This window comes from Neofelis nebulosa, chromosome 11, assembly GCF_028018385.1.
Source record: "Neofelis nebulosa isolate mNeoNeb1 chromosome 11, mNeoNeb1.pri, whole genome shotgun sequence".
In the NCBI taxonomy this organism is placed as follows: domain Eukaryota; kingdom Metazoa; phylum Chordata; class Mammalia; order Carnivora; family Felidae; genus Neofelis; species Neofelis nebulosa.
The window spans coordinates 23,763,603-23,776,011 of NC_080792.1; the positions used below are offsets into that span (position 1 = coordinate 23,763,603).

Here is a 12,409-nt window from a genome sequence, read left to right on the forward strand (position 1 = left end):
AATGAAATGTTCAGCTTTACACAAGAATGAAAGAATTGTCTTCCAAAGTAGTTGTACCAACTTATACTCCTATAAAAAGTGAATGAGAATTCCTATACATCACATCCTCATCTATACTTGGTATTGACAGACTTCTTAATTTTTGAGATTTTATAGGCACTTAATGTTCATTCTCCCGGTGTGAGTGTGTGTGTGTTTTTTTTTTATCTCTTTGCCATTTGTGCTTCCTCTTTGGGGGAAATGGCTGTGATCTTATGCCTATGAAGTGAATTATCATTCTGTTGTCTTTTTCTTTCCAATAAGTAATCTTTTGCAAAGTATATGCATTGCTACATGTGACTTATCATTCCACCTATTTTGATAGAAGCACTTGATTTCTTAATTTTAATGTAATCTACATCATCCATCATTTTTATCTCCTTTAAGAATTCTTTCCCTACTCAAAGCTTCCAATGAAATTTAAAAATTTTATCTTTCACATCTAACTTCTTAAGCACTTGGGAATTATTTTTGGTGTATGAGTTACGGAACTAAGTTTATTTTTCCCCACTATGGAAACCACCTTTTCCAGCATCATTTCTTGACAATTCTATTTTTCCTTAGTGATTTGCAACACTACCTGTGTCAAATACAGAATTCCCCTGCACAGTTGGGGCTGCTTCTGAGCTCTGGTTTTTCTATCATTGTCTATTTTGTTTATGATATTAACAATACTGCGCCGTTTTAATTACTATAGCTTTATAATAAAGCTTAATATATGAAGAAAGTCTTCTATCCCTCCATCTTATTGTTCCTCAGGACTATCTTGATGATTCTTAGGCTTGGCTATTCCACACATCTAACAGGTAATACTGGTCCCGCAGCAGGTTTGCTTATGTTCTGGTAACACCCAGAACCACCACATCCCAGTGGTTTAAGAAGAGAAAGTTGATTTCTTGCTCATGGTACGTGATCCCTGCATCAGCTCTTTTCCAAGACACCCCTATTCTACAAATCTGGCTGATAGGACAGTTATATAATGCTCCTCACTGAGGGAGAGAGAAGCAGAGGGAAAGAGAGTTCTGGAGGGTGCTACACTGGCAATGCTCTGATAAGAAATGACATACATATCTAAATAAAACTCATTGGCCAGAACTGGTCACATGGCCCCACCAAACTCCAAGCAAGCCAGGAAGTGCATTCTACCATGTATCTGGAAGGCAGACAAAAGTATCCATTGAACGAATGACTACCACATGGACCACTACCTTGAGGGCCTCAGCACCTTTCCGATGGGCTTGCAGAATGGTACAGATAGAAACAGATAGAAAGGCAAGAGACTGGACTCAGGATCTAAAGAATCCTACTTCAGCATTTTGCCCAGGGCCTATCGGCTTGTTTACTTCGTGGAATTTTAGATTCAAACTAAGACATGCCTTAAATAAACCTTTGGCAAATTCTGTGGAAAGAGAATGCTATAAGTCACATATTGGAGAGTGGAAATGATTAAATCAGAGAATGAATTCACTTTGTTTGCATTAAAGGAAAATTATGAAGCAGAGTACTTGGATCTCAAATTCCTTTGTTCCAGAAACCGTGCTGTAAACCCCTTCTCTTTGTTAGCTAAACAGAAAAGCTATCTGCTGGTTCATCACGTGGAAGAAAATACTTCAAGTAAGGTAGCTGCATTTGACTATTTCTAATTTTTAATCACAAATTATAAACCCTCTCTGTTTCCTGACATTGAATATAAAGAAAGATGAAGACTCTCTTACTGTTACATTCTTATAGTACAGATCCAGCCAAACAAGTCTGACCTATGAAACATTTTAGATAACTTTGATAGATTAAATTGTTCATAAATTATACATAATGTTAATAAGCTCATCATTTCAGGTAAGACATCATTGACAATGCCCGCACTCCTCATGACTGTATTTTTCTTTTCCCTCTTAGAGTTGAATCCATCGTTGCACAGTCTCAAGAATATCAGTGCAGCTTGGTAGTGCTTGAAATACATATCGTTGCAATCTTGCTGCCACATTTGTTTACAAGTATGAATTTTAAAAAATGCCTGTGATTCTTTCTACGTGGAAATACAATAAATACAACGTCTCATTTTCCCATAAATGTGTATAACTCATCTATACCAGACAGTCCCTAGCTACTAAGCAATAGGCTGTGAATTCTTTTAACCTCCACCTGTCCCCAAGTCGAAAAAGAGCTAGCACCTGATTCGATACATCTGGTGAAAATATGTGTAAACACAGATAAAGATATAAACGTAGTGCACAAGAAACAGTGACGACTCTGAGTCAGATTGTCTGGGTTTGAAGCCCCACTCCTTCACTTTTTAGTTGTGCAAACAGGAGTGATTATAACGTGGAGGCTACAAGGCAGCATTCTGGATTTAGGTTTATAGAATCTGCCTCTTGCTAGCCAGAAGTCTTTGCAAAAGTTATTGAAACTAAGCCTCACTTTTCTCATCTGTAAAATGGGGATAATATTAGTATTTGCCTCACAGTGTTATTGTAAATGTTACATTTTTAAAGTGCTTGCAATTAGTGCAATTAGTAAGTATTCAGTTAATAATTGCTATTATATTACTAATATTGATAGTATACAAAGGTACGTATATTTACTACCAGGAAAATGTTATTGTTTGTCATTATAGATAGCCATAAGCTCATCAATAGTGCATAGGGATTATCTTTACATTCCAAAGATCACATTTTTTGTTTTCCTACTAGCTCATCTGGGAAACTTAGACTTTACTAGAAATATGGACATAGGATCCTAGGAATGAAATCAGTCTCATCTTATCAATATGCACGAACATGAGACTCTGCAGGTACAACCCTCACGGGAAAGCCTTGAAACACACAGGGATATAAACCCACAGGGCAGGCAAACCCACTGCCTGACCACGTGTTACACTATCTGTCCCAGAGGCTGCTCCTGTCCCAGGTGTCTGCAGGTTGTTCCAGAAAACAGGTTGTTCCTCAAGAACACAGCCTGCATCCCGAGAGACCAGAGTCCTGGATGGCTTTCTTCAAGGACGTGTGATTGCAGCACAGTGGGAACAAGTTTGGGTCATCCAGGAAACCCTCCCGAGTTCAAAGAGAAGGCTTATCCTGTGGGCCGAGGAAAGAATCTTACCAAAGTTCCCATGGCAATCTGGCTGCTGTCATGTCTCCAATATAGAAACACTCCTGCAGTGAACAGAAATTTCCAGATTTTTCTATTTCTGTTAAATTGGGTATCCAGAGATAGAAGCTAAAGGCATCTAGGAATTTTATAGTTTTATTAGCCATTACAGAACCTCACTACTGGCTCTTTCCTCCTAGTGCTGAGAAATAGTGGGGACTGTTGGTAATGGTGCTGATGAGAATGAGGCAATAATAAGTCACTTCTAGGACAAAGGTCACACACAGAGACACATCTTTTCCATGGAGGCTCAGTGATGAGTGTGATACAGGACTCCTGTGACCCACAGCCTGTCTCTGCTCGTGGCTTTGCCCCAAGAACTCTGCTAATTGATAACAGGTTGCAACCTTTCATTTCCTTCTCACTCACCTTCTAGAACCACCTTTGGCCTCTCCCTCACCTCACTGATGCTCATTTGTTCTGATGACAGATCTCCCTTCCACTCTCAGGGGCTAGCCCGGCTCTGTTAGTTACAACTCCTCCATTTCCTGCCCAGATGCCCTTTCCTGAATAACCCCATTCATCCCACGCATGGGAGAAATTGGCTGATCTCTAAGCACTGATTAATGCAACCGCCAGAGCTGGTTTCTTTCCAACAAAGTAACCGATTTTCTTCCCAACAGACCAGCCCATGAGCTCTGAAGGGTGTGTGTGTGTGTGCACGCATATGTGTGTGTGTGTGTGTGTGTGTGTGTGTGTGTGTGTGTTTTAACACAGCAACAGAAAGCCAAGAATTTCTCATCTAATTACCTGTTTGGTAACTACTTGTTTCAACTTCTTCCCTTTCTTCCTTTTTTTTCAAATTCCCCAAATCCATTTACTAATTCCCATTATGATGACAGCTGGCATCATTAATACTTTAGCAAAATCACTTAAAATTAGCCAAATAGCTGAGATAGTTACATGTACAAAAGATACAAATTAAAACCATTTAAAATGTAATGCATACCATAATTTGTACTTGGCCTTATAAATAACTTCTGTATTTAGACATGATTATAAACTTAAAACCTTAGAAAAGCTGGACACAGTATACAATGAGTTATTTACATCGTAGAAAAAAAGGAAGTCTTTGCTGCTACACATTTAGTGTCTCTGGTGGCTCGAGAAGAGAAACACCAGGATACTTTGAACTTCTGTTCTTTCCTCTTATGGACTGTTGTGCATGCTGTGGTCCTCTGAGGTAGATCTGGTGAAGGTCCACGAGACAGGGATGGAGACCTTCCAGGGTATATATCTTTAGTCTTTGGAACTAAAGTTTCAGGCCAGCTTTGTCTTGTGACTGTAGAGTGCTAAATGAAAGCCCCCTCCAGCAATCACTGATGGCAAATACTTTAGGTGTAGGTCAGCATCCATCAAAGTTAATTCTCCCAAAAACATCGCCAAACTTTCAACTTTGTGGTTTGCAGACTGCTGGTGCAGAAAGCATCAGGTAAGAAAAAGTCTTGGTGTGGCTAGGTCAAAAGCAAAGTACCTTCATAACTAGGTGCTCCGTCCTCAGGGCTGGTTTCTTGGTATAGGTATCACCTGTGATGTGCACAGACTCTGCTATTTCTGAGGTGCATTTCTTCAAACTTGGAGGCTAACAGCACAGCAGCGGTACCACTGAGAGCTGAAATTTTCCTGCCAACGCCGAGCCGACATGGGTGAAAGGAACCCAGCAATGTAGTTTACAGCCAAATGCAGGGTCTCATTCTGTAGTTTACATTCTTCTCCTACTTTGATGGACCAGTCCACAAGCATAGCCCTCCTACTGTTAGTGACGTCTGGCTGTTTCTTCATGTAGCCCACTTCAGGCTTACATATAACCTCCACTTCCCTAAGGTATGTGTGAATGTCCTCATGGCTACCTGTCACTTCAGGAACACCCACTGGCTTTCGTCTTCTAGTGCAACTTGCCCATAGTATGTGGTGACTCAGAACTACCATCCACTGGATAATGAAGGGGTACCAGCAGTTTTCTTGGCCCTGATAAAGTAATAGCTGAGCTAAAAGCCAGGACATTTTCATGTTCTGTTTTGTTTCTAGATGGAGGTGGCCTCTTTTGTGTCTCTTCTTCCGCTTCATCCACGTGAATGGTAAGGGCAGGCTGTTGACTGTTGGCTTTCCAGGGAGGAACAGGTGCATGCTCATCATTTAGAGGAAGATCCTTAAGAGGTGCAACCCATCCTGTCTTCGGCTCTACGGTGGTGCTGGGAGGCATGGGTTCCCAACCCCGGGCGGGAGGCTGCTGGGCGGGCTCTGCCTTCTCGGGGTTGATGTTCTCCTGATCCTCTTGAAGCACCCAGCCACCCTCGAAGGCTGCAGGCCTGGGCGTGGAGCTACCCGACGTCACTGCTCCCGGGCGCGGCGAGGTCAACCTGCAGAGCCAGGTTGAATTTTTCCCTCTTAACTGGGGTAAATTCAGGGTGTAATCAATTAAGAAAGAGTTATCTCATTTCTTTATCAAGAGAAAAGATAAATCTTATGGCCCAAACGGACTTGTGGGTGTAGTTAATTCCTGAAGAGATCCCAGCTCTTCAGGGCTGGGAAAATGGGAAAGTCCCTCTTTCCATTGGTGCACATGATGATGGGTCACAGTGATGGTCACAAACTCGGGAAGACTACAGACTGAGACGCAGACGCATCAAAATGTTGTGTACTACAAACCTCCATTGGTAGATCCGTATTTTGTTCTATACCGATTTCCTAGCAATTTTCAGACACCGTGTTAGTTGCTGTTGAGAAATTTAAAAAATTGCCTCATTGTTATGACCTCACAATCTATGGTGGCCTTGCAATCTATGGTGGAGAAGAAAAACATCAACAAAGAGCTCCAGTTGATGGTAGAATGACATAAATGCCTTAAAAACACCAAATAAAAAGAGCTGGGACTTTACAGAGAGGGAAAGAGGCAATGAGCAAATGGGGAGACCAAGGATGATCTCGTGAAGGAAGTTGGGCTTTGCAAGACTTTGGGGTTGAATACGAATTAAACAGGCAGAGAGACCTCTGTACCTGCTTTATTTACTTTCACGGCATGAATCAGGAGGAGACATGATGTTGTACATCCGCTTGTGTCTCCCCACCCCAGTAGAATGTGAGGTCCATGAAGACAGTCGATTCTGTTATCTACACTATCCCAGCACCAAAGCAGTGCCTGCCACATAACAGGCACATGATGAATACTTGTGAATAAAGAAAGAAATGATTGAAGAGTCACAGCATTCCAGGTAGAAGAAATAATATAAGCAAAGGAAGATTGGAATAGAAAACTCATTTATTGGCCGTCTGCTCAGTGTTAGGAATCATATGCTTTCAATATATTCTGCTAAAGTGAGAGCAGGCAAATTTTTTCTGCGAAGGGTGGGAGACTAAATATTACAGACTTTGAGGACCGTCCAGCCTCTGTTACAACTACTCTGTTCTGCCGCCATATAATGAAAACAGCCATAGATAATATGTGAAGAAATAAGTATTGCTGTGCTCCAGTAAACCTTTACCAGAACAGGCATGGGGCTGAATTTGACCCACAAGCTATTGTTTACTGGTACCTAACCTTTATCAATCAAAGACAAAAAAATTATTGCACTATATATGATTGATTAGTTCATGCAAATGTGTAAGAAAGAGATATATTATCAATATTTTTTTTAATTTTTTAACGTTTATTTATTTTTGAGACAGAGAGAGACAGAGCATGAACAGGGGAGGGGCAGAGAGAGAGGGAGACAGAGAATCCAAAACGGGCTCCAGGCTCTGAGCTGTCAGCACAGAGCCTGACGCGGGGCTCGGTGCTCAGGTCTCACGGACCGTGAGATCATGACCTGAGCCGAAGTCGGACGCCCAACCGACCAAGCCACCCAGGCGCCCCTATATTATCAATATTTGCATCATGAATTGATTACCGGGCTGCACATATTGTAGACGCCAGGCTGGCCAAAGAAATATAGTTTATACTCAGTCACATGAATTTTCCTATGTTGAAAACTTGTCTCAGTTCCCTCCAGAGAATTTTGAACAGTTACCAAATATGATGAGCAAATTTCTGAATGCGCGGCAGAAACACTGGAGCAAATGTCCCCAGGAGAACTTCCTTTCATGATTCAAATTCAAATTTTTACTTGAACTACCTAGATGACTCAGCACTTTTCTCATCAAGGGCAAATATATGTAGGATAAAATATTAAGCTCTTTTGTAGTGATTTCACATAGGAATCCCAGCAATTAGTATATACCATAATCACATTGAGATGAAGAGAACAACAAAATAGTGCTCAGCAGGACTTATATAAGTCTTATGTAAGGATTTATAGTATAAGCAGGACTTCTATCGCAACCCAGAATGTAGCTATGTCTCAGGAGACAGCCCGTTATTGACTCATACAAGTTAAAAGGAAAGTTCACACAGGCACAGCCTGGGTTGAAACAAGTAGGCAGAGAAATTCAGGCCGTCAAGAAGTGGAGGCCAAAGGAATTAGCTGAGGCATAAAGAGTCAGGCAAGTCTCAAAGGTGTGGGCAGCTCGGGGTAAAATCTAAAAACTTTGGCCAAGGCTGGAAGATTCAGACATCTAGATGCTGGCTCAGAGGAGTCAAAAAGGCAGCTGAAGGGAGGAGAGGGGTAATGCTGAGTACTACCCCTGTGGGGCACATACAAGAATATGTTTTCTAGTGAAGGATTACTAGACCTTCTAATTCGTACAGCTGTTCTGTCCATGAAACTTTCTTCATTTTATGGTCAGTGAATGTTGATGAGGAAGACTTTCAAAAGGCACGGATTCTCTGCCCAACTTCTGGTTAAACACATCAAATATATCAAGTGGAATCAAAGGTATATTTCCCATTACCTTTATCAGCCCCCATTTCTACACCTCTTATGAATAAGAGATGGATGCAAATAAAGAAACAAACAAGCAAATAAACAAATACATAGAAGTTATTCAGCAGACCCATCTCCCCATGTATCTGAGCATACAAATATATTTACCTTTCCCAGCCTTCCTGACAGTTCTACAACTGAACTCTCGTCAATGGTCTGGGAATAAGAAGCAATGTAATGTTTCCTCCAATCCTGGACAATCAAACATATTCAAACATAATCTTGCATCTTCTTTCCTCTTCTACCTGGCTGAAGCAGAAAAGGCTCCCAGGGCAAACTGAGATTCATGTGTATAACATGGCACAGATTCACGACTGACGAAACTGGGTTTCTGAGTCACTGCGTGGAGGAGAGCCAGCAATCCAGGAGAGCCATCATTGTACTGTGACATCACTTTTAAGCCTCTGGTACGGGGGGCACATCTACTCCAGCGGTTAATATCACCTTAACTGATGTTCAATAGGAGAGCACACTTCGGTATTGGAAATTTTTGCAAATATTGCCTGACCTCACAGAGCCAGGGAAGGGAGTGGGAGATAGAGGGGTCCAGTTATAGAATGAGTAAGTCATGGGAATAAAAAAGGCACAGAATGAGGAATATAGCCAGTGATATTGTAACGGTGTTGTATGGGGACAGATGGTAGCTATGCTTGTGGTGAGCATAACATAACGTATAAACTTGCCAAGTCACTATGTTATACGCCTGAAACCACTGTAACATGGTGTGTGACCTATACTCAAAATTTGTATAAAAAATCAGTACAAAAAAGAAGAAGAAATAAATGAAATTAGGTTAACATAACAGTTTCCTCATTTAAGCGAAGTTCAATCATATCTCTGATGCGTATGGAAAAGAATGAAGTAAAACACGACAGTCCTTGGGAACTGGGACAGGATTGGGAGATCTAGACTAATGTTGGTTCCTGGACACCGTTGGAATAATGGTGAAAATAAGGAACTTCCATAGACGGCCACACAGTGGAATGCCTCTGAGGACCATTGGCAGACAGAACATTTGCCTTTTCCTCTTTTTTTTTTTTTGTCTTAAAGTTTTGTCATTTTTTTTTTCTTTTTTCTCTATACTCTCTCAGCTATCGTAGTACTTCCTATCTAACTCATGAATATATAATGTCTTATTTATTTCACACATGTGACTCCTACCAAATTGCAATTCCTCAGGGCAGATGTTGAGTCTTTAACATTTTTCCTTTTGTTCCTAAGAGGCGGAGAACTGAGTCTATCCCGCTTCTCAATTCGAGATCCAGAGTCAGCACTGATCTGTGACAAGGTGCTGGTCTGGTTTGTTTGTTGTTTTTCTCCTTTATCCCTCACCACCAGTCTCCATCTGCCTTCCTCCAACATAGGCACTTGCTTTAGTCTATTTAATGCATGTATATCTACTATCACTTAGACATGTGTTCCGCTTGGAAAACAGGTAGCACTGAATACGATGCATGTTATATCCGTAAATGGTATTTCACTATCTATCTTATTCTGTACCTTATTTTTGTATTCACTCCTTTGTTTTGGAGATCTCTCTATGCTGCCATATGCAAATCTAGCTCATTTCTTCTGACTCATGCATAGTATTCTCCAGCATGATAATTGATTTTGAATCCGTCAGCATGTTGCAACAGTGAATATAATTTAAGAACATGATGAGAAAGTTCCTAGTTGGCCACCAATTGTCTGGATTAGTCTGGGATTTTATTAAATTTACCTCCTTGGTTAATGACCTGGAGTCAGAATTGGCAGTGTGCTCATTTCATTCGTAAACGATAATAGCTTTGGAGGTAAGAGAATGGCAGGATGATACCACACTACCCCTGCACACTCCCTGCCTGCTGTCTCTATCATAATGACCTCCGCCTTAATCTGATTATAAATTTGTAAGGAATTACCCACAGTAGCTTCCTGTTTGGTACAGCTTCTAGAGAACCGTGGCATTTTGGAGCAGTTTTTAGAAAGAGAGAAGCTACTCACTGAGGTTTTCATTTCTTGATTTAACTATCAAGAATACCATGTGTATCTCCCCTCCGCCCTTCACCCTAATCCCTCCCTCCTTCATTCAAGAGATCAGCAGTTATGATCTCCTGAAACACAAAGCCCTAGTTTGGTGTTTCTTAAGGTAAATAGTATAGAGTCACATGGGTATCAGAATGCCTTAGGCATTTGCTAAAAATAAAGATTCCAGTCCTTCCTAGCTGAATCAGAGTCTCTGGGGGTACCTTCAGTAAGCGATCACAATGCACTTTAAGGCTTGAAACTCTCTGCCATAATCCTTGACTATCTAACTCAAAACTTAACAATAGTTAGTGTGCCCAGATAGTAATAGACTTTATGGTTATAGAACAGTGAAATGGAGGCTGCTTACCTGCCTTTACCTGCCAGGGCACCTGTTCTTGACATTTATAGCCAAAAGGGTCTACTTTGTCCAAGTTTTCATATAAACAATATCCAAAGAGGGTTATTTCACTTGGAATTTTATAAAGATGACAGAGTCACTCGAGATATTCTATGTAGAAAACCATATTCCATTTTCTGTACATGCTTATAGCTGACTGAGTTTGGAACATACTGACTGAGTTTCCTAATTGAAAAAAAAAACAAATGGTGACCACCTTCTAAAAAGACTACAGCTCATCCAGTCTGCATTCTCGTCTCCTAGGACAGAGATGCTCTCTCTACTGCTAAAATCATGTATACTCATCCTTTTGCATATTTTTGCTAACATTTACTCAAGAAACTCCACCTATGTCTGAGTCCTCTCTTACTACACCTGGAGGGGTTGCAGGCAGAGATGCTTCCTACTGAAAGTGTAACAGGGATGGGAGCCCTCATTGCCCAGAAGCTGAAGAGCCCTGCCACCAGCACTTCTCATGGGACATCCTTAAACACAACCCTAATGACAGTGAGGCTCATACCAGCTGGCGCGCATGAGGAAGGAGGGGCCTACACGCCTCCGCCTCCCGCTCCGAGGGGCAGCTTTGGTGGGAAGGCAGCAGTGTCACTGAAGCCTGGACACAGGACCTCCAGGTCCAGGCCCCACGGAAAGCTCTGGCACCCAGGTGTGTACCAAGTCACAAAGCACAGCCTGAGCACCCGGCTGCCTCTGGCTGCCACAAAGCATCTGGGCACCAAGGACACGATGACTCACAGTTCAGTGAAGTCATTTTGAAATACTTTGCTGCACTTCCCTTCATCAAATCGAGGCCCAGACAGGCATTATTTTTTTGGATGACAGTCACTTCAAACAAAAGCTTATAATCACCGTTTCTGATTACCAACAAATTACTTGGAAATTATTAGAACGATGTGATGAGCAATTTGCACCTCATTTTAAGTCACTCAATAAGCAATATTATAATATGCTCATTTTATCCATGTATCACACATAACATATGTAATATATTACTTGCTGAATGCTAGATATGTTGAGTTTCAACTTTGGATGCACACATAAAAAAGTGGTGGAGGGGCGCCTGGGTGGCGCAGTCGGTTAAGCGTCCGACTTCGGCCAGGTCACGATCTCGCGGTCCGTGAGTTCGAGCCCCGCGTCAGGCTCTGGGCTGATGGCTCGGAGCCTGGAGCCTGTTTCCGATTCTGTGTCTCCCTCTCTCTCTGCCCCTCCCCCGTTCATGCTATGTCTCTCTCTGTCCCAAAAATAAATTAAAAACGTTGAAAAAAAAAAAATTTAAAAAAAGTGGTGGAAAATTAGTATTTAATTTCTTTATGCTCAGTTTTATAGAAGAGAAACCTGACTAGATTATACAGCCAAGCTCCTATTTTGGTATGTAAAGATTCTTGGCCTGACCAATTAAATAAACTGGCTGGACTTCTAACCACTTTTTCAGTCCAAAGGTAAAAAGAGTGGCACATCTCATTTCAGCTTGTAACTCTTAGGAAAGTGTCCTCAGGGCACCTGGTGGCTCAGTCAGTTAAGTATCTGACTCTTGATTTCAGCTCAGGTCATGATCACATGGTTCATGAGTTTGAGCCTTGCATCGGGCTCTGTGCTGACAGCATGGAGCCTGCTTGGGATTCTCTCTCTCCTTCTCTCTGGCCCTCCCCCACTCATGCTCGCTCTCCCTCTCTCTCTAAAATAAATAAGTTAACTTAATTTTTTTTAACACACAAAAAAGGAAAGTGTCTCTCCATTCATTAAGACCTCACATAGTCCTTAGTCTCTTGGCCATCCTAACAAATGTTTGAAGACACCCAAAGATTTATCTGAGATCCCAGTTACCAAGAGAATCTAGATGAACTGTCTTGACAACTAAGGGCTTCCACGGTCAGGCTCAAAGACTGCTCATCACTCAACAATCCATCAGCATACAGCTTCATTCTGTTCTAATTCAACTCTT

At 41.6% G+C, this 12,409-nt stretch overlaps 1 pseudogene; it reads right to left on the minus strand.

Annotated features, from left to right (window-relative positions):
• Window positions 1–4,249: 4,249 nt before the first annotated feature.
• On the minus strand, window positions 4,250–9,407 carry LOC131489577 (cyclin-A2-like; annotated as a pseudogene).
• Between the last annotated feature and the right edge of the window lie 3,002 nt (window positions 9,408–12,409).